This window comes from Lucilia cuprina, chromosome 5 (genome assembly GCF_022045245.1).
Source record: "Lucilia cuprina isolate Lc7/37 chromosome 5, ASM2204524v1, whole genome shotgun sequence".
Classification (NCBI taxonomy): Eukaryota; Metazoa; Arthropoda; class Insecta; order Diptera; family Calliphoridae; genus Lucilia; species Lucilia cuprina.
Window position 1 is genome coordinate 51,610,191 of NC_060953.1, and position 19,566 is coordinate 51,629,756.

At 30.6% G+C, this 19,566-nt stretch overlaps 1 long non-coding RNA gene across 2 annotated transcripts in view; it reads right to left on the reverse strand.

Annotated features, from left to right (window-relative positions):
* LOC124419939 overlaps positions 1–19,566 on the reverse strand; it is an 80,094-nt gene that overhangs the window by 461 nt on the left and 60,067 nt on the right. The gene's annotated exons all lie outside the window — the stretch shown is intronic.

Below are 19,566 nucleotides of genomic sequence, written 5' to 3' on the forward strand. Positions count from 1 at the left end.
CTATCTATCTATCTATCTATCTATCTATCTATCTATCTATCTATCTATCTATCTATCTATCTATCTATCTATCTATCTATCTATCTATCTATCTATCTATTACATTATTAAAATTTGTCTTTTTCATCAGTAGCCTCGTGTACCTATTACGTTATGCAAATATAACACAAATTTCAGCTTAAACTTTTTATACTACTTATTTCTTCATCTTAAGAAAACATAAAGACAACCCTGCCATAAATCATCCACCCAAACCGTAGAACCAGTAGTAATCAATAAACAAATAAATATACAACGACGTTTCAAAAACAATGAGTTTTAAAAAGGGTTAAAATTAGCATAATCATAATAATACTAGTACAAGTAAATTTAAGCAAAAATAAATTTTACCTAATCATTTAAAGATTTAAATGAGGCTATGAAAACTGGTAGAATAGCGTTAAATAGTGCTGAAAAAGGCGCGTGCTGTTTTCTGTGTCAAAAAAGCGTATACTTTAAAAAAATCTAAACATAATTTCCGGTGTCCGGTTTTAAAATACAAAATATACGAAAGGCAACAACATTTTAACAACTGCAGTCCAACAGAACCTCAAGGGTATTCTTACGAAATTTTAACAATGTTGTGGAACAACAATTCCTTTTTTTAGTATAACACAATGCAAATCAAATTTATTTTATTTATGTAAGTTAAAAAGAATTTTTTTTAAAGAATAAAAAGAAAAACAATGTCATAATTCATAAAATAAAACAGAAGAAAATGGTCATTTATCATGTGACATAACGTACAAGTAAGTATGTGTCATTGGAATCTGATGTAAAGAGATTCCAAAAATAAGAAACAAACTATATAAGGCAAATGACAACAAATTGTAGTATTGCGTATGTATTGTATCACATAAAGAAAGGCTACAGAATGTATGGAAGTATGTTAGTTAGAAAAATAGGATTTATACAGTTGATAGAAAATATATAGCAGATTTTACTCCAATTAGATTTTAATGGAGTGTCATAACAGTTTTTTTACTATTTTGTCGTTATTTTAGTAAATAGAGTCAATTTTAAATTTCTCATATAATGATCGAGTTTTTGTGGGAATTACGAGAGCTCTGATATTTTCACTATTTTCTCGATATAAGCGTTATTTAAGGATTTAGGTTTTTTTTATTCTTTCCATATAAAAATCTATTTTTGTGCGTAATATGAGTGATCACAGATATCCAATTTTCTGTCGATTAGAGCGCTATTAAAGGAACTAAGCCGATTTAAGTTTTCTCATAAAAAAAAACGATGATCACAGATTTTCACTACTTTGCCGATTGGAGCGTTATTTAAGGAACTACAGCCGATTTAAGATTTCTCATAATAAAAGCGAGTTTTGGTGGGAAATATGAGTGATCACAGATTTTCACTATTTTGCCGATTGGAGCCTTATTTAAGGAACTACAGCCGATTTAAGATTTCTCATAATAAAAGCGAGTTTTGGTGGGAAATATAAGTGATCACAAATTTTCACTATTTTGCCGATTGGAGCGTTATTTAAGGAATATAAACATATAAACATCGAGTTTTGGTGGGAAATATGAGTGATCACAGATTTTCACTTTTTTGCGAATAGAGCGTTATTTAAGGAACTGCAGCCGATTTAAGATTTCTCATAAAAAAGCGAGTTTTGGTGGGAAATATGAGTTGATCACAGGTTTTAACTATTTTGCCGATTGGAGCCTTATTAAAGGAACTACAGCCGATTTAAGATTTCTTATAAAAAAAGCAAGTTTTGATGGGAAGTATGAGTGTAGTTCCTTAAATAAGGCCTATTGGAGCCTTATTTAAGGAACTACAGCCGATTTAAGATTTCTCATAAAAAAAGCAAGTTTTGATGGGAAATATGAGTGATCACAGATTTTCACTATTTTGCCGATTGGAGCGTTATTTAAGGAACTACAGCCGATTTTAGATTTCTCATATAAATATCGAGTTTTGGTGGGAAATATGAGTGATCACAGATTTTCACTATTTTGCCGATTGGAGCGTTATTTAAGGAACAACAGCCGATTTAAGATTTCTCATAAAAAAGCGAGTTTCGGTGGGAATTATGAGTGATCACAGATTTTCACTATTTTGCCGATTGGAGCGTTATTTAAGGAACTACGGCCGATTTTAGATTTTTCATAAAAAAGCAAGTTTTGATGGGAAATATGAGTGATCACAGATTTTCACTATTTTGTCGATTGGAGCGTTATTTAAGGAAATACGGCCGATTTTAGATTTCTCATATAAATATCGAGTTTTGGTGGGAAATATGAGTGATCACAGATTTTCACTATTTTGCCGATTGGAGCGTTATTTAAGGAACTACAGCCGATTTTAGATTTCTCATATAAATATCGAGTTTTGGTGGAGCCTTATTTAAGGAACTACAGCCGATTTTAGATTTCTCATAATAAAAGCGAGTTTTGGTGGGAAATATGAGTGATCACAGATTTTCACTATTTTGCCGATTGGAGCCTTATTTAAGGAACTACAGCCGATTTAAGATTTCTCATAAAAAAGCGAGTTTTGGTGGGAAATATGAGTGATCACAGGTTTTAACTATTTTGCCGATTGGAGCCTTATTAAAGGAACTACAGCCGATTTAAGATTTCTTATAAAAAAAGCAAGTTTTGATGGGAAGTATGAGTGATCACAGATTTTCACTATTTTTCCGATTGGAGTCTTATTTAAGGAACTACAGCCGATTTAAGATTTCTCATAAAAAAGCGAGTTTTGGTGGGAAATATGAGTGATCACAGATTTTCACTATTTTGCCGATTGGAGCGTTATTTAAGGAATTACAGCCGATTTTAGATTTCTCATATAAATATGGAGTTTTGGTGGGAAATATGAGTGATCACAGATTTTCGGTATTTTGCCGATTGGAGCCTTATTTAAGGAACTACAGCCGGTTTAAGATTTCTTATAAAAAAAGCAAGTTTTGATGGGAAATATGAGTGATCACAGATTTTCACTATTTTGCCGATTAGAGCCTTATTTAAGGAACTACAGCCGATTTAAGATTTCTTATAAAAAAGCAAGTTTTGATGGGAAATATGAGTGATCTCAGATTTTCACTATTTTGCCGATGGAGCGTTATTTAAAGAATTACAGCCGATTTTAGATTTCTCATATAAATATGGAGTTTTGGTGGGAAATATGAGTGATCACAGATTTTCACTATGTTGCCGATTGGAGCGTTATTTAAGGAATTACAGCCGATTTTAGATTTCTCATATAAATATCGAGTTTTGGTGGGAAATAGAAGTGATAACAGATTTTTACTATTTTCTCGATTAGAGCGTTATTTAAGGAACTACAGCCAATTTTAGATTTCTTCTATAAATATCGAGTTTTGGTGGGAAGTATGAGTGATCAAAGATTTTCACTATTTTGCCGATTGGAGCGTTATTTAAGGAACTAAAGCCGATTTAAGATTTCTCATAAAAAAGCGAGTTTTGGTGGGAAATATGAGTGATCACAGATTTTCACTATTTTGGCGATTGGAGCGGTATTTAAGGAATTACAGCCGATTTTAGATTTCTCATATAAATATGGAGTTTTGGTGGGAAATATGAGTGATCACAGATTTTCACTATTTTGCCTATTGGAGCTTTTAAGGAACTACGGCCGATTTAAGATTTCTTATAAAAAAAGCAAGTTTGGATGGGAAATATGAGTGATCACAGATTTTCACTATTTTGCCGATTAGAGCCTTATTTAAGGAATTACAGCCGATTTTAGATTTCTCATATAATTATCGAGTGTTGGTGGGAAATAGAAGTGATCACAGATTTTCACTATTTTCTCGATTAGAGCGTTATTTAAGGAACTACAGCCAATTTTAGATTTCTTCTATAAATATCGAGTTTTGGTGGGAAGTATGAGTGATCACAGATTTTCACTATTTTGATGATTGGAGCGTTATTTAAGGAACTACAGCCAATTTTAGATTTCTCATATATAACGCGAGTTTTGGTTGGAAATATGAGTGATCATAGATTTTCACTATTTTCTCGATTAGAGTTTTTTTTAAGGAACCACAGCCAATTTTACATTTCTTCTATAAATATCGAGTTTTGGTGGGAAGTATGAGTGATCACAGATTTTCAATATTTTGCCGATTGGAGCGTTATTTAAGGAATTACAGCCAATTTTAGATTTCTCATATAAATATCGAGTTTTGGTGGGAAATAGAAGTGATCACAGATTATCACTATTTTCTCGATTAGAGCGTTATTTAAGGAACTACAGCCAATTTTAGATTTCTTCTATAAATATCGAGTTTTGGTGGGAAGTATGAGTGATCACAGATTTTCACTATTTTGCCGATTGGAGCGTTATTTAAGGAACTACGGCCAATTTAAGATTTCTCATAAAAAAGCGAGTTTTGATGGGAAATATGAGTGATCACAGATTTTCATTATTTTCTCGATTAGAGTTTTATTTAAGGAACTACAGCCAATTTTACATTTCTTCTATAAATATCGAGTTTTGGTGGGAAGTATGAGTGATCACAGATTTTCACTATTTTGCCGATTGGAGCGTTATTTAAGGAATTACAGCAAATTTTAGATTTCTCATATAAATATCGAGTTTTGGTGGTAAATATGAGTGATCACAGATTTCCACTATTTTGCCGATTGGAGGAGCCTTATTTAAGGAACTACAGCCGATTTAAGATTTCTCATAAAAAAGCAAGTTTTGGTAGAAAATATGAGTGATCACAGATTTTCACTATTTTGCCGATTGGATTGTTATTTAAGGAACTACAGCCGATTTAAGATTTCTCATAAAAAAGCGATTAAAGATTTCTCATAAAAAAGCGAGTTTTGGTGGGAAATATGAGTGATCCCAGATTTTCACTATTTTGCTGATTGGAGCGTTATTTAAGGAACTACAGTCAATTTTAGATTTCTCATATAAATATCGGTTTTTGGTGGGAAATATGAGTGATCACAGATTTTCACTATTTTGCCGATTGGAGCGTTATTTAAGGATTTACAGTAAATTTTAGATTTCTCATATAAATATCGAGTTTTGGTGGGAAATATTTATGATCACAGATTTTCACTATGTTGCCGATTGGAGCCTTATTTAAGGAACTACAGCCAATTTAAGATTTCTCATAAAAAAGCAAGTTTTGATGGGAAATATGAGTGATCACAGATTTTCACTATTTTGCCGATTGGAGCGATATTTAAGGAATTACAGCCAATTTTAGATTTCTCATATAAATATCGAGGTTTGGTGGGAAATATGAGTGATCACAGATTTTCACTATTTTGTCGATAGGAGCCTTATTTAAGGAACTACAGCCGATTTTAAATTTCTCATATAAATAGCGAATTTTGCCGATAGGAGCCTTATTTAAAGAACTACAGCCGATTTTAGATTTCTCATATAAAATTTGGGTTTTGGTGGAAAATATGAGTGATCACAGATTTTCACTATTTTCTCGATTAGAGCGTTATTTAAGAAACTATAGCCGATTTAAGATTTCTCATAAAAAGCGAGTTTTGTTGGGAAATATAATTGATCACAGATTTTCACTATTTTGCCGATAGGAGCCTTATTTAAGGAACTACAACCGATTTTATGTTTCTTATATGAAAATCGATTTTTGGTGGGAAATATGTATGAGTGATCGAATATTTTCACTATTTTCTCGATTAGAGCGTTATTTAATGAATTATAGCCGATTTTAGATTTCTGATATAAAAGTTGATTTTTGGTGGTAAATGTGAGTGATCACAGATTTTTGGTGCATTATTAGCCGATTTTAGAATTGATTTTTGGTGGGAAATATGGGTGATAACAGATTTTCATTATATTGTCAATTCGAGCTTTATTGAAGGAAATGTAAAGCTGACGGGGCTAAAAATTTCCTCACAACTGTATAAAAAGTAAATTTCATATAGAGGACATCATGTAAGTTTGTATTAGACAGACAAATAGTACAACTAACAAACTCTTAAACTGACATAATGTCCATCTAACATATTATAAGGGTTTATTTAACTTTCCCTCTCTTTATAACATGTAGTTTTCATACTTTTCACTTGCTTTACATTAAATGAAAAATGACCTGTTCTTTTCATCAACTGTTCCTTTACTGTTCTAATTTTCTTTGAAATTTCCAAAAAAAGACAAAAGGGGAAGATTTCAAATTCTAACTCTGTGTTCTCTTAAAGTTGGGAAAATGTGCGTTTGTTATACAAGAATGTGTAAAAATATGAAAACAATCAAAAATGCTTTATTGTTGATTCGAAACGATTTATAATTTATTGTTGCTGTTCTTTGACTTATCAGAAATGACATGTGATTTAAGCTGAATGTCATAAATCTTTATACGTATCTGAAAAAAGTTGAAGATATTTTTTGGAATTTTTAGCCGTAATTTGTATGTTAATCTGGTTAATATTGACTTTAGTTTTTTTGTGATGTTTAGAAAAGCCTTTTCGTTATGGTAAATTGTGATTAATGTTGAGCAAATAAAGTGGAGGTATTGAAATTGACAAATACATATGAAGGTAATTATTAAGACTTTGTAAATTAAAAAGCAATGTTTTTTTACCTTAAAATGTTGTAAAATTATTTCTTTTTCTTCTTATGATAATTTTGCCTCACTCCTTTATACCAAGAGTTTTCGATTATTTTCTAGTATTTTATTTTTAAAACCCCCAAATGTAGTATCATTATAAAAAAATCCCTACTACTTTTCTTGTTTATCGCCTAACACTTATCAATAATTTTGTATTAACAAATGTAACAATAGTAAATTTTTAATAAAATTCAAATTTGTTCCCATCTGTCCTTTTAATAAAATTGCCAAAATTATGTGTTTTATATTTAAAAGAACACAAAACAACAATAGAAATACAGTCTATTTATTTGTTGTTCATTTTTTAGTCTTTTCATTTGGGCCCTTATTCAAATGCTTTTTTTTAAGAAGTATAAAAAATCGTACAACAATAAATTTCAATATTAAATGTACATTTTTATAAAGTACGAAATAATTCCAAATATTTTATGTTCAATACAAAATGTATATTGTGGAAAAAAAGTACAGAAAGGAAGAGAAATTCTTTTGACAACATTTAAAATGCATTTCGATTACGACTTTAGAATGCCTATTGATGATGACGACGATAGCAGTGGTAATAATGGAAATAATAAGTTTTCAAGAGGGTGTGCCAGGAGAAAAATTATCGAACTAGAACTGAACTAGAACTGAACTAAAACTGAACTAGAACTGAACTAGAACTGAACTAGAACTGAACTAGAACTGAACTAGAACTGAACTAGAACTGAACTAGAACTGAACTAGAACTGAACTAGAACTGAACTAGAACTGAACTAGAACTGAACTAGAACTGAACTAGAACTGAACTAGAACTGAACTAGAACTGAACTAGAACTGAACTAGAACTGAACTAGAACTGAACTAGAACTGAACTAGAACTGAACTAGAACTGAACTAGAACTGAACTAGAACTGAACTAGAACTGAACTAGAACTGAACTAGAACTGAACTAGAACTGAACTAGAACTGAACTAGAACTGAACTAGAACTGAACTAGAACTGAACTAGAACTGAACTAGAACTGAACTAGAACTGAACTAGAACTGAACTAGAACTGAACTAGAACTGAACTAGAACTGAACTAGAACTGAACTAGAACTGAACTAGAACTGAACTAGAACTGAACTAGAACTGAACTAGAACTGAACTAGAACTGAACTAGAACTGAACTAGAACTGAACTAGAACTGAACTAGAACTGAACTAGAACTGAACTAGAACTGAACTAGAACTGAACTAGAACTGAACTAGAACTGAACTAGAACTGAACTAGAACTGAACTAGAACTGAACTAGAACTGAACTAGAACTGAACTAGAACTGAACTAGAACTGAACTAGAACTGAACTAGAACTGAACTAGAACTGAACTAGAACTGAACTAGAACTGAACTAGAACTGAACTAGAACTGAACTAGAACTGAACTAGAACTGAACTAGAACTGAACTAGAACTGAACTAGAACTGAACTAGAACTGAACTAGAACTGAACTAGAACTGAACTAGAACTGAACTAGAACTGAACTAGAACTGAACTAGAACTGAACTAGAACTGAACTAGAACTGAACTAGAACTGAACTAGAACTGAACTAGAACTGAACTAGAACTGAACTAGAACTGAACTAGAACTGAACTAGAACTGAACTAGAACTGAACTAGAACTGAACTAGAACTGAACTAGAACTGAACTAGAACTGAACTAGAACTGAACTAGAACTGAACTAGAACTGAACTAGAACTGAACTAGAACTGAACTAGAACTGAACTAGAACTGAACTAGAACTGAACTAGAACTGAACTAGAACTGAACTAGAACTGAACTAGAACTGAACTAGAACTGAACTAGAACTGAACTAGAACTGAACTAGAACTGAACTAGAACTGAACTAAACTGAACTAGAACTGAACTAGAACTGAACTAGAACTGAACTAAAACTGAACTAGAACTGAACTAGAACTGAACTAGAACTGAACTAGAACTGAACTAGAACTGAACTAGAACTGAACTAGAACTGAACTAGAACTGAACTAGAACTGAACTAGAACTGAACTAGAACTGAACTAGAACTGAACTAGAACTGAACTAGAACTGAACTAGAACTGAACTAGAACTGAACTAGAACTGAACTAGAACTGAACTAGAACTGAACTAGAACTGAACTAGAACTGAACTAGAACTGAACTAGAACTGAACTAGAACTGAACTAGAACTGAACTAGAACTGAACTAGAACTGAACTAGAACTGAACTAGAACTGAACTAGAACTGAACTAGAACTGAACTAGAACTGAACTAGAACTGAACTAGAACTGAACTAGAACTGAACTAGAACTGAACTAGAACTGAACTAGAACTGAACTAGAACTGAACTAGAACTGAACTAGAACTGAACTAGAACTGAACTAGAACTGAACTAGAACTGAACTAGAACTGAACTAGAACTGAACTAGAACTGAACTAGAACTGAACTAGAACTGAACTAAGAACTGAACTAGAACTGAACTAGAACTGAACTAGAACTGAACTAGAACTGAACTAGAACTGAACTAGAACTGAACTAGAACTGAACTAGAACTGAACTAGAACTGAACTAGAACTGAACTAGAACTGAACTAGAACTGAACAAGAACTGAACTAGAACTGAACTAGAACTGAACTAGAACTGAACTAGAACTGAACTAGAACTAAACTAGAACTGAACTAGAACTGAACTAAAACTGAACTAGAATTAAACTAGAACTGAACTAAAACTGAACTAAAACTGAACTAGAATTGAACTAGAATTGAACTAGAATTGAACAAGAACTGAACTAGAACTGAACTAGAACTGAACTAGAACTGAACTAGAACTGAACTAGAACTGAACTAGAACTGAACTAGAACTGAACTAGAACTGAACTAGAACTGAACTAGAACTGAACTAGAACTGAACTAGAACTGAACTAGAACTGAACTAGAACTAGAACTGAACTAGAACTAGAACTGAACTAGAACTAGAACTGAACTAGAACTGAACTAGAATTAAACTAGGACTGAACTAGAACTGAAATAGAACTTAACAAGAACTGAACTAGAACTGAACTAGAACTAGAACTGAACTAGAACTGAACTAGAACTGAACTAGAACTGAACTAGAACTGAACTAGAACTGAACTAGAACTGAACTAGAACTTACCTAGAACTAAACTAAAACACGACGAGTTAAAGTGTAAAGAACATAATTTTCGCCGTGATCAGCCTTTAGTGGCAAATATTTCCGTATAACATTCCCAATCGAATGGTATTTCTATGTACTTGTCATGTACTACAATTCGATTTTTTATTATTACACTGTGTTTGTGAAATTGACTTTAAATTCTTAAAATTATAAAACACACACACAGATGCGTTTACTCAATACACTCATACATAAATTCGTAAATAAAAAAGTAGTAGTCAAACGTATATATTAACTTTTAGGGAGGACTACACATATGCACGTTATTTGCTAAAAAAATACACTAACTAAGTAAAAAATGCAAAAGAATAAAAAGGACTAAATATTGTTTATGTGTGTTCGTAGAACTTTAAAATCGCAAACAAATAAAATGAACACGCGCACGTTTTATACGAATTTGAACGGTAATAATCGATCCCTGAGGCATATTAAAAAAATAAATCCGATTTAAAATTGTTGTACTCTACTACTCTTGTTTAAAACCACCACATCGAAGGTGGGGGTTATTTAAGAACATGTATTTCCTTCTAAGCATAAGGTTGGTTAGGGCACAATTCGTATACCTTAAAATATTTGCGAGTACAACCATTGAAAACATATGCGCCTTCTTCTTGTTTTGATTTTGTGTGTGTGTATGTATTTGTATGGATTTCCGATTTCTATTGCGATTTTCAACTTTATTTGCAATATATTTTAAAATCTGATTTTCATTTTTGCGTACTTTTCATTTGCCATGGTTATTTATGATGTTCAGTTCTTTTGTTACTTCTTTTGTAGTCCTTATCTTTACATTACTTCTTTTTTATTGTTCTCGTTCTTTGTTCGATATTTTTATTATTTGTTCAATTGCAGAAAATTCACAAGTGCAAACAAATGCCGATAATGTCAATTTCTTGTTATTTCTTTCGTTTTGTGTGAAAATTTATTGCATTTTAAGTTGGCTTTAGAGTGTCATAAATTTTAAGCATTTAATGCCATTTTAAAGAGTTTTCTATGTGATTTAGTTTATTTTTTTTTTTTGTCAAAGCAAAAGAGAAGAAAATAAATTATTTTTAGAGTGTAAATAAAATTTTGTAGTCATTGTATTTTATGTTCATAGAACATTGCAAATTGTTTAAACAGGATTTTCGAAATGACATTTTAAGAAAGTGACACTATCAAAAAGGTATTTGTAGCAGAAAAGTAAGGGATAAAATGAACAGAAATAGAACAGTACTAGAAAATGACTAGAACAGAATTAGAACTGAACAGAAGTAGAACATAACCAGAACATAACTAGAACACAACTAGAACATAACTAGAACATAACTAGAACATAACTAGAACAGAACAAGATCAGAACTAGAACAGAAATAGAGCAGAAATAGAACAGAACTAGAACAGAACTAGGACAGAACTAGAACACAACTAGAACAGAACTAGAATAGAACTAGAACAGAACTAGAACAGAACTAGAACAGAACTAGAACAGAACTAGAACAGAACTAGAACAGAACTAGAACTGAACTAGAACTGAACTAGAACTGAACTAGAACTGAACTAGAACTAAACTAGAACTGAACTAGAACTGAACTAGAACTGAACTAGAACCGAACTAGAACTGAAATAGAACTGAACTAGAACTGAACTAGAACGGAATTAGAACTGAACTGGAACTGAACTGGAACTGAACTGGAACTGAACTAGAACTGAACTAGAACTGAACTAGAACAGAACTAAAACAGAACTGGAACAGAACTAGAACACATCTAGAATAGAACTAGAATAGAACTAGAACATCACTATCACTGAATTTGATGAGAGTTTGAACTGACAAAGAAATTAACTTACTGACTGTTTTTGGATCAAGAAATATGTTACAGATTGATAACTCAATTGATTGTTTAAAATATAAATTCTATCTTATATTTCTTTAAATGTAAAGAAATGTGCTTTCGATAAAGATATAATTAAGACCCACATAATGCTAGTCTCACTATAAAAACTAATTTCAGATAAAGAAGTTTTGTGAACAAAGACCGAGTTAAGCAAAACTGATTTGGTTTTTGTTAGTGTCCAAAATGTCAATACATTACAACTTCAAAAATTCCCTTTAAAATTGATTACACAACTAATCATTAGAATTCTATGTAAAACACGATGATATAAATTATTATATTCCTTTCACTATCGTTTGTTCAAAACTAAATTTTTAGCACATTTAACTGAACAATACAAAAAAGATAGACAGACATAAAAACATTGTCTCAAGACGCCTATTCTCACACCTCTAGTTGTATGACACTTTATGAAATTTATGATTGTGATTTCTTTATTTGAAAATCTATATTTTTGTTCTAGGATTTGTTGTTTGGCCTGCAGTTATTGTGTGTCTGCATTATGATTATGCTGACCTTGGTAGAACAAAAAATAAAAATAATTTCATAAATTTCCTGTTAAATTGTCATCGTATTGTTGCACCTTCAGATAACGGTTTTAAATATCTTGTTATTGCTAAGACAATGATGTACAACAAATGGGACACTTGTAGGATATTGTAAGGACACTTGTTCTCTTGCTGTTTCTGATTGTAACTTTGTTTGGTTTGTTTATTTGTTTTTCTTGACTATTTGTCACGGTATGTGGTCATAATTTTATTGTAAATGCTTGTAGTAAAACAATGTTTTTTTTCGTTAGATAATAATTTCTTCTGATTTTAAAAAATATTATATTGCTATTGCTTTCATTTGTTGGCGCCAGGAATATGCAAAGGATATTGTCTTTTTTTTAATTCTTGTATCTAAATCGGATCTTGAAATTTTGATTCTTTGTTAAGGCAACCTTTTTTATGCGGAAAAAATATAATTCTGACACTACCAGATAATATTTGTTGACAATTTCAAAAGCTTTTCCTTTTTTCGGATTATAATGCAACATCTAATATCACTAAAACCAAAATACAATTGAACTTGAATTTATTTTAGAATTAATCAGTTTTCAGAATTTTTTTTTATAATCCACAATAAATGCATAGTAGTACCTTATACCATACTGACTTCTCAAATAATTCTCATTAACTTTTAATATCCATTTAAGGCGTATTTTTATTATTTTCCAATGAATTCATTACCGGCCCAAAAGGAAGAGTAGAAAAAAACAATACCAACAACTAATGACATTCTATTTATGGTCATTATATCCATAAAACTATACATCTATGAGTTTGTGTTCATTCATTCAGTTTAACTGCGTTCGAATCAATAAATTGTTTTATGACCCACCAGAGAATTATGATTAGTTATTGCCAATACTACAATTGCTCGTTGTCCATCTATAAACTCATATGTTCATATTTGCTGTTGTTTTTGTTTTATCGTCTTTTATTTGTTGTTGCCTCTGGTATTAATTATTCAAAAGTTTTAGTAGGTGTTTTCTAATTAAACTGAATACGTCGGTATTAATGCTGAAGATAATTATTTTTAGTTAGTTAGCATGAATATTAAAATCATCCCTTAGTGTTGGGATTTGGGTGGGTGGCATTCGGAATATACTTATATTTATGTATGTGTGTCTGGTTTATGAAATTTATATTTTAGGGAATTTTTAATATTAACTGGAACACAATTAGAGCTAAAACTGAACTAGGATTGAACTAGAACTGAACTAGAACTGAGCTAGAACTAAACTAGAACTGAACTAGAACTGAATTAGAACTAAACTAGAACTGAACAAGAACCGAACTAGAACTGAACTAGAACTGAACTAGAACTGAACTAGAACTGAACTAGAACTGAACTAGAACTGCACTAGAACTGAACTAGAACTGAACTAGAACTGAACTAGAACTGAACTAGAACTGAACTAGAACTGAACTAGAACTGAACTAGAACTGAACTAGAACTGAACTAGAACTGAACTAGAACTGAACTAGAACTGAACTAGAACTGAACTAGAACAGAACTAGAACTGAACTACAACTGAACTAAATCTGAACTAGAATCCGTCTGCATAGATCATGTTTCACAATACAATCGTCGAATATTAGTTAGTATCTAATCAAATTATTCGATATATAATGGAATACAAAATTTTGTTTGCACACTGCTTCTTAAATATTCAAACCTATTTCACCTTATCAATATAAAATCGATTTTACATAATAATATAAATTTTCCAATAGAAACAAATTAATACGGCGAAACCCTCTTTGTTGTACTTTTTTCTTTCATTTTCATTTTCTCTAAATGATAGACTATTAAATATAACTGCACTGTAATTTACATAATTTTATATTCATTAGATAATATTGTCAATTTTCAAAAACATAATGTTCCTCTTTCTATTTTTGCTTAAATTTTTTTTCGGTTTTTGTTTCTTCAAATATAAATTTGAATACAGGGATGATTTGTTTAAAATGAAAGGAAAAAGTGAAGAAAAAAATTTGAAAAACAAATATCTACAATCAATTGTTATTTAGTACTAAATTACTTAATATAATACCAGGGTTAGGGAAACGTAGAAAAACACCCTAGAGTTATTTAAGACACTTTTTGCTAAAATCAAATTTGTCGTCAGTGTTACGCATTAGTGTCACCCACTTTATTATTGTATGAATATGAGGAATTATTAATGATTTATTTATGCTCAATATGTTTTAATATTTCGTTTTTAGTGGGTCCTTCCTTCCTCTAGGTTGTTTTAAATATATACATTTTTTTTGATAATTTTTGCAGATAATTTGTGCGATGAGAAATTGTTGTGTGAAGTCTATTTTTGTTTATCATTATTATCATTGTTTATGTTGATTTTCTTCATTTTAGTTGTAATTTTCTATAAAAATATTCTAATGCTAAATATGTGGTAGATTTGAATTTCATGCCTTTCAAATATTTTCTTTTTATATTATAGGCCATTCATCATTTGTATGAGGGAGTTTTTTTGCTTCATATTTATGTTATGCCTTGATTTTTATCGATACAAGGACTTGTATCATCATGTTCTACTTGTCGGTGTCGAAATTGTTTGCAATTTTTCATTTATGATAATTTGCCATATTTGTATTATTTTTTCCTTTTTGGCATTTGTCTTGGAAAAACAAATATGATAAAAATTATGGGACAACTGTTGTCTTCTTTTATAGAAAATGTACAGCATAATTTGTAATTTTAAGAGTAGAATATAATTTTAAGAGTAAATGAACTATTTAGTTCAGTAGCTCTGACTCGAACTGAGTTTTGGTTCAAGTTCAGTTCTAGTTGAGTTCTAGTTCAGTTCTAGTTGAGTTCTAGTTCAGTTCTAGTTCAGTTCTAGTTCAGTTCTAGTTCAGTTCTAGTTCTAGTTCAGTTCTAGTTCAGTTCTAGTTCAGTTCTAGTTCAGTTCTAGTTCAGTTCTAGTTCAGTTCTAGTTCAGTTCTAGTTCAGTTCTAGTTCAGTTCTAGTTCAGTTCTAGTTCAGTTCTCGTTCAGTTCTAGTTCAGTTCTAGTTCAGTTCAGTTCTAGTTCAGGTCGAGTGCAGTTCAGGTCGAGTGCAGTTCTAGTTGAGTTCTAGTTCAGTGCTAGTTCAGGTTTAGTTCACTTTTAGCTTAATTCTTGTTAACTTCCAGTAGTTCAGTTTAGACATGGTTCAATTTTGATACTGAAGGAAATTTTTTATGATCCTGTATCCTGTTTACCAAATAATATTATACTTTGTTAACAAACCTATAAAAATATATGCATCTATTCATTATTTATGGAAATCTATAAACAAAGATACTTCCAAAGATTCTCAAACAAAATTCAATCAAGAAATTTTTCTATCCCATAGGTTAAAAATAAACAAACAATAAAATTGAAAATGTTAATAGAATTTTAGCAATTGGTGAATTTGCAAACTTCTCAGACTCCCAATATTTGTACTTAATAAAGAAGACGAATAAACATTTTTAAATCCTTAAAACAAATACAACATCCACAACTTTTTAGATTTTTTGCAAATACCAAACGATAAATAGGAAAAAAAGACAAATCAAGCCACATGTCGCATACAGATTAGAAACAAATAGAAAATCAAATGGAGGAAAACTCTGGTGTCCAATGAGGAAAAATAAGGCAAAAATTAAACCTTTGGGATAAATGAGAGGAAAAAACACCAAGACAAGTAGAAATATAAATATTAAATAGAATAGAATAGGAAACGAGAACAAGCTTAAAGATACAGTAGCATTTAAATATGTTGTTGTTTTCATAAACACCTTGTTGTATCTATTGAATATGAATACCATGAGTGTATTTTTATTTAAACATTGAAATAGATTGAAAAAATTTTATATTTGATGAACAAACTGTAGAAAAAGTTTTTTTCTACAGTTTCATCCTCCTGTTACCACATCTGAGTGTGTAAATTGTTAAAGATACTAAATTTTTAATGAATGAACAAAGTGCTTCTACGGCAAATGAAGGAATGAAAAAAGTCACTGAAATCTTGCCATGTTAACAATGATGATGTTTGTTGAGAGTTAATGATATTCAGTTTTCTTTTCTATTTTTTTTTTTTCAACTAAAAGTATCTAGCCAAGAAGTCAAGATACTTATCTTCTTTTTTATTTTTTATTTAGTAGAAATAGGAAAAAAAAGTTGTGATTATTTTAGGCACGCACCACATTTCCGTTTTCTCATCTCTTATTCTTTTTAACTTGGGATTGTTTATTTCTATTAAGATTCGTCTTTTTTTCCTTTTTGTTTGAATTCCTACTTTATATTTTTTAATAGTTGAAACCAAGGTGTTTTTATTTAATTTGTTGTGTTTTTTACGATTTTATCTTTGGAGGTATTACACCTTTTTTTAAAACCGTATTTTTGTTTATAAGAAAATTATCGAAATTCTTTGAAAAACATTATTTTATATTTGACGGAGATTAAAACGTGTTTTACATTTCAATTATGAATCGAAATAACTAAAGTTTTGAAATATTTGTTAGAGCCAACAATATTTTTTTATCAATGAATTTAAAATGAATGAAATGTTGAATTTTTTTTCCAGCGTGGATTAAAATGGAAGCAATAAAGTTATTCTTAGAGGTCATAATAACAAGCAGGAAATAAAGAAATAATTAAGATTATTTCTGTTGAACAATTAGTTGTGGAACCGTTAAGGGTACAACACAGGCCAACACAATTTTAAAACGGTGTGTCCCTAGCAATAAGCAAGAAGCATTTTTAAAATTACTAAACGAATTTAAAGAAATGCATTATTAAACAATTATTTAGAGAGTCCTAGTTCTATTTCAGTTCTTGTTCAATTCTAGTTCTAGTTCAGTTCAGTTCTAGTTCAGTTCTAGTTCAGTTCTAGTTCAGTTCTAGTTCAGTTCTAGTTCAGTTCTAGTTCAGTTCTAGTTCAGTTCAAGTTCAGTTCTAGTTCATTTCTAGTTAAGTTCTAGTTCAGTTCTAGTTCAGTTCTAGTTCAGTTCTAGTTCAGTTCTAGTTCAGTTCTAGTTCAGTTCTAGTTCAGTTCTAGTTTAGTTCTAGTTCAGTTCAAGTTCAATTCTGGTTCTATTTCAGTTGTAGTTTGGTACTTAGTTGCTATGTTGCTTTCATTTTATGAATTCAGTTGGTAATTCATACATCGCAATTGAAATTTTTAAATTCGCGTTAATTTAATGAATTTTTCTAATAACTTTTACTTTAAGCCCAAATATTCTGTTTTACACCAAAGTGAGTTTCTTCAATTAGTTGCAAAACAAAATAAACCATCAAAGTACAAGTATTTTTACGACTACAAATACATACGAGTACAACTAAGCACTTTTCAAATTCAATTAGTTTTTCGTGCAATGTCAGCTCTAAAGGGACCTCATAAAATGTCAGGAAAAACAAACATACACATACATCCCTGCAGTTTTTAAATAAGTTAATGTATCCATTTTATGCAATATCTACTAAAGGATTTGATTCTTGTAGTCCTAGGGGATTTTTTAAATCACAAAAAATAATATATTTCATGAGCAATTGTTTATTTACAATTGAAATGAAAACTTGTTGCAGTGTGAAAAGGCTCCACTGTCTTGATAAGCTGACGGGTTATATATATATGTGTAAAATTATTTGTATTATATCAACACACACAAACCAACATCTTTAAAAATTCTGTAACAAATGTAAGTAAATGTTATTTCATCCAAGTGACCAAAACATCAACATCATTGCAGAAATCATCATCATGATGTCCTTATATCAATATATCGAGTAGAAAAAAGTAACGTTCTCTAGAGGATTCACTTGCACACACACACATACTCAGATGCAGTACAATTTTATACATATTACGCTGAATCAACATTGATGAAAGCCATCAAAATGTCCAGTGCTATTAGATGGACTGTCTGTCTTAGAATACCATGAATGTACAAATGTATATCTACAGTTGGTTTATAAAGTTTTTAGACAGTAAAATAATCCTTTAAACTTTTAGGGTTTTCGAGTTATTGAATTTTTTCCAAGTACTAAGTATAAGATGAAGAAAAAGTATTTGAGGAGTATTATTTTAATTTAGTGTATTTTTAGTACTATTAAGTTTTAGTTTAGTTTAGTTCTGGAAAAAAACTATCAATACACACTGTAATAGCCCACTTTATATGTGTATGAATGTGAAGAACTTCGATGCGTGATGGTATATGTAAAGGAATAAAACTACTTACGCCTTCTGTTTGTAGAAAATTGAAGAGCTCAAATTATCACCACAGATGATGTAATATTAGTAAGTTTTTTTCTATCATATTTTTCTAACTTCTATGTTTTAATTCAACAACATTTGTAAATGTTTGTCCAAAAAGGCACAACTGACACTTCTATAATTTACAACTTTATTGTTAGTGTTGTTCGTTCAATCAAAAGGTTCAAAGTGGTTGTTTTAGCTTTTTACACTTCACATGTTTGGCCAAAAAGTCCTTTTGCACTTGTATTAAGTGAAAGTGGATGTTTGTGTGTCCCTGTGTGTTACTTTTTTGCCACAAGTGTGATAATCATGTTAACCTTGCATTTGTGCACATTTTTTGTCTACATTTCTATTATATTTTTTTTTTTGCTCTTATTTTTATGAGAATTTTTATGATCGATGGTATTCCCAAGTCGTACAATATTTATGTCCGTTTGCCTTTTGCTTATGTTTGTGTGTGCAAATAAAACATTATTGAACCCATCATCATAATAATAAGCATTAACCTCCTCCCTATTGTGTTCCTAACTTATATCCATTGTCTTTATGTTATGTTACGCTGACCTGTAGGATGTATGTACATATTGTTCAAGTGTTGGTTTTATTTTTATATACCCATCCCTGCTGTTTTTATTGCCATTATCCTTGTGCCTTAAGATTTTGACCTTTTGAATTTTTTAATACAATTACCGTTAGCCTTAAGAAATAAACAAATACAGAAACTACTTTTGTTTTCTTATAGATTCGAGTACAATTTTTTTTTATTTGAATGTACTGAAAAAATAACTTAGGTTAGAGAAAAGGATTTTTCATTGTTACAAATAATTTCAATTCTACATAAAGAGATATAAACTGAACTAGAAACGAACAAGCACTGCACTAAACTTATTTTAATATTAAATAGATCTGAACTCGAACTAAACTAGTGCTTATCTAGAGCTGAACTAAAACTGAACTTGAATTGAACTAGAACTGAACTAGAACTGAACTAGAACTAAACTAGAACTAAACTAGAACTGAACTAGAACTGAACTAGAACTGAACTAGAACTGAACTAGAACTGAAC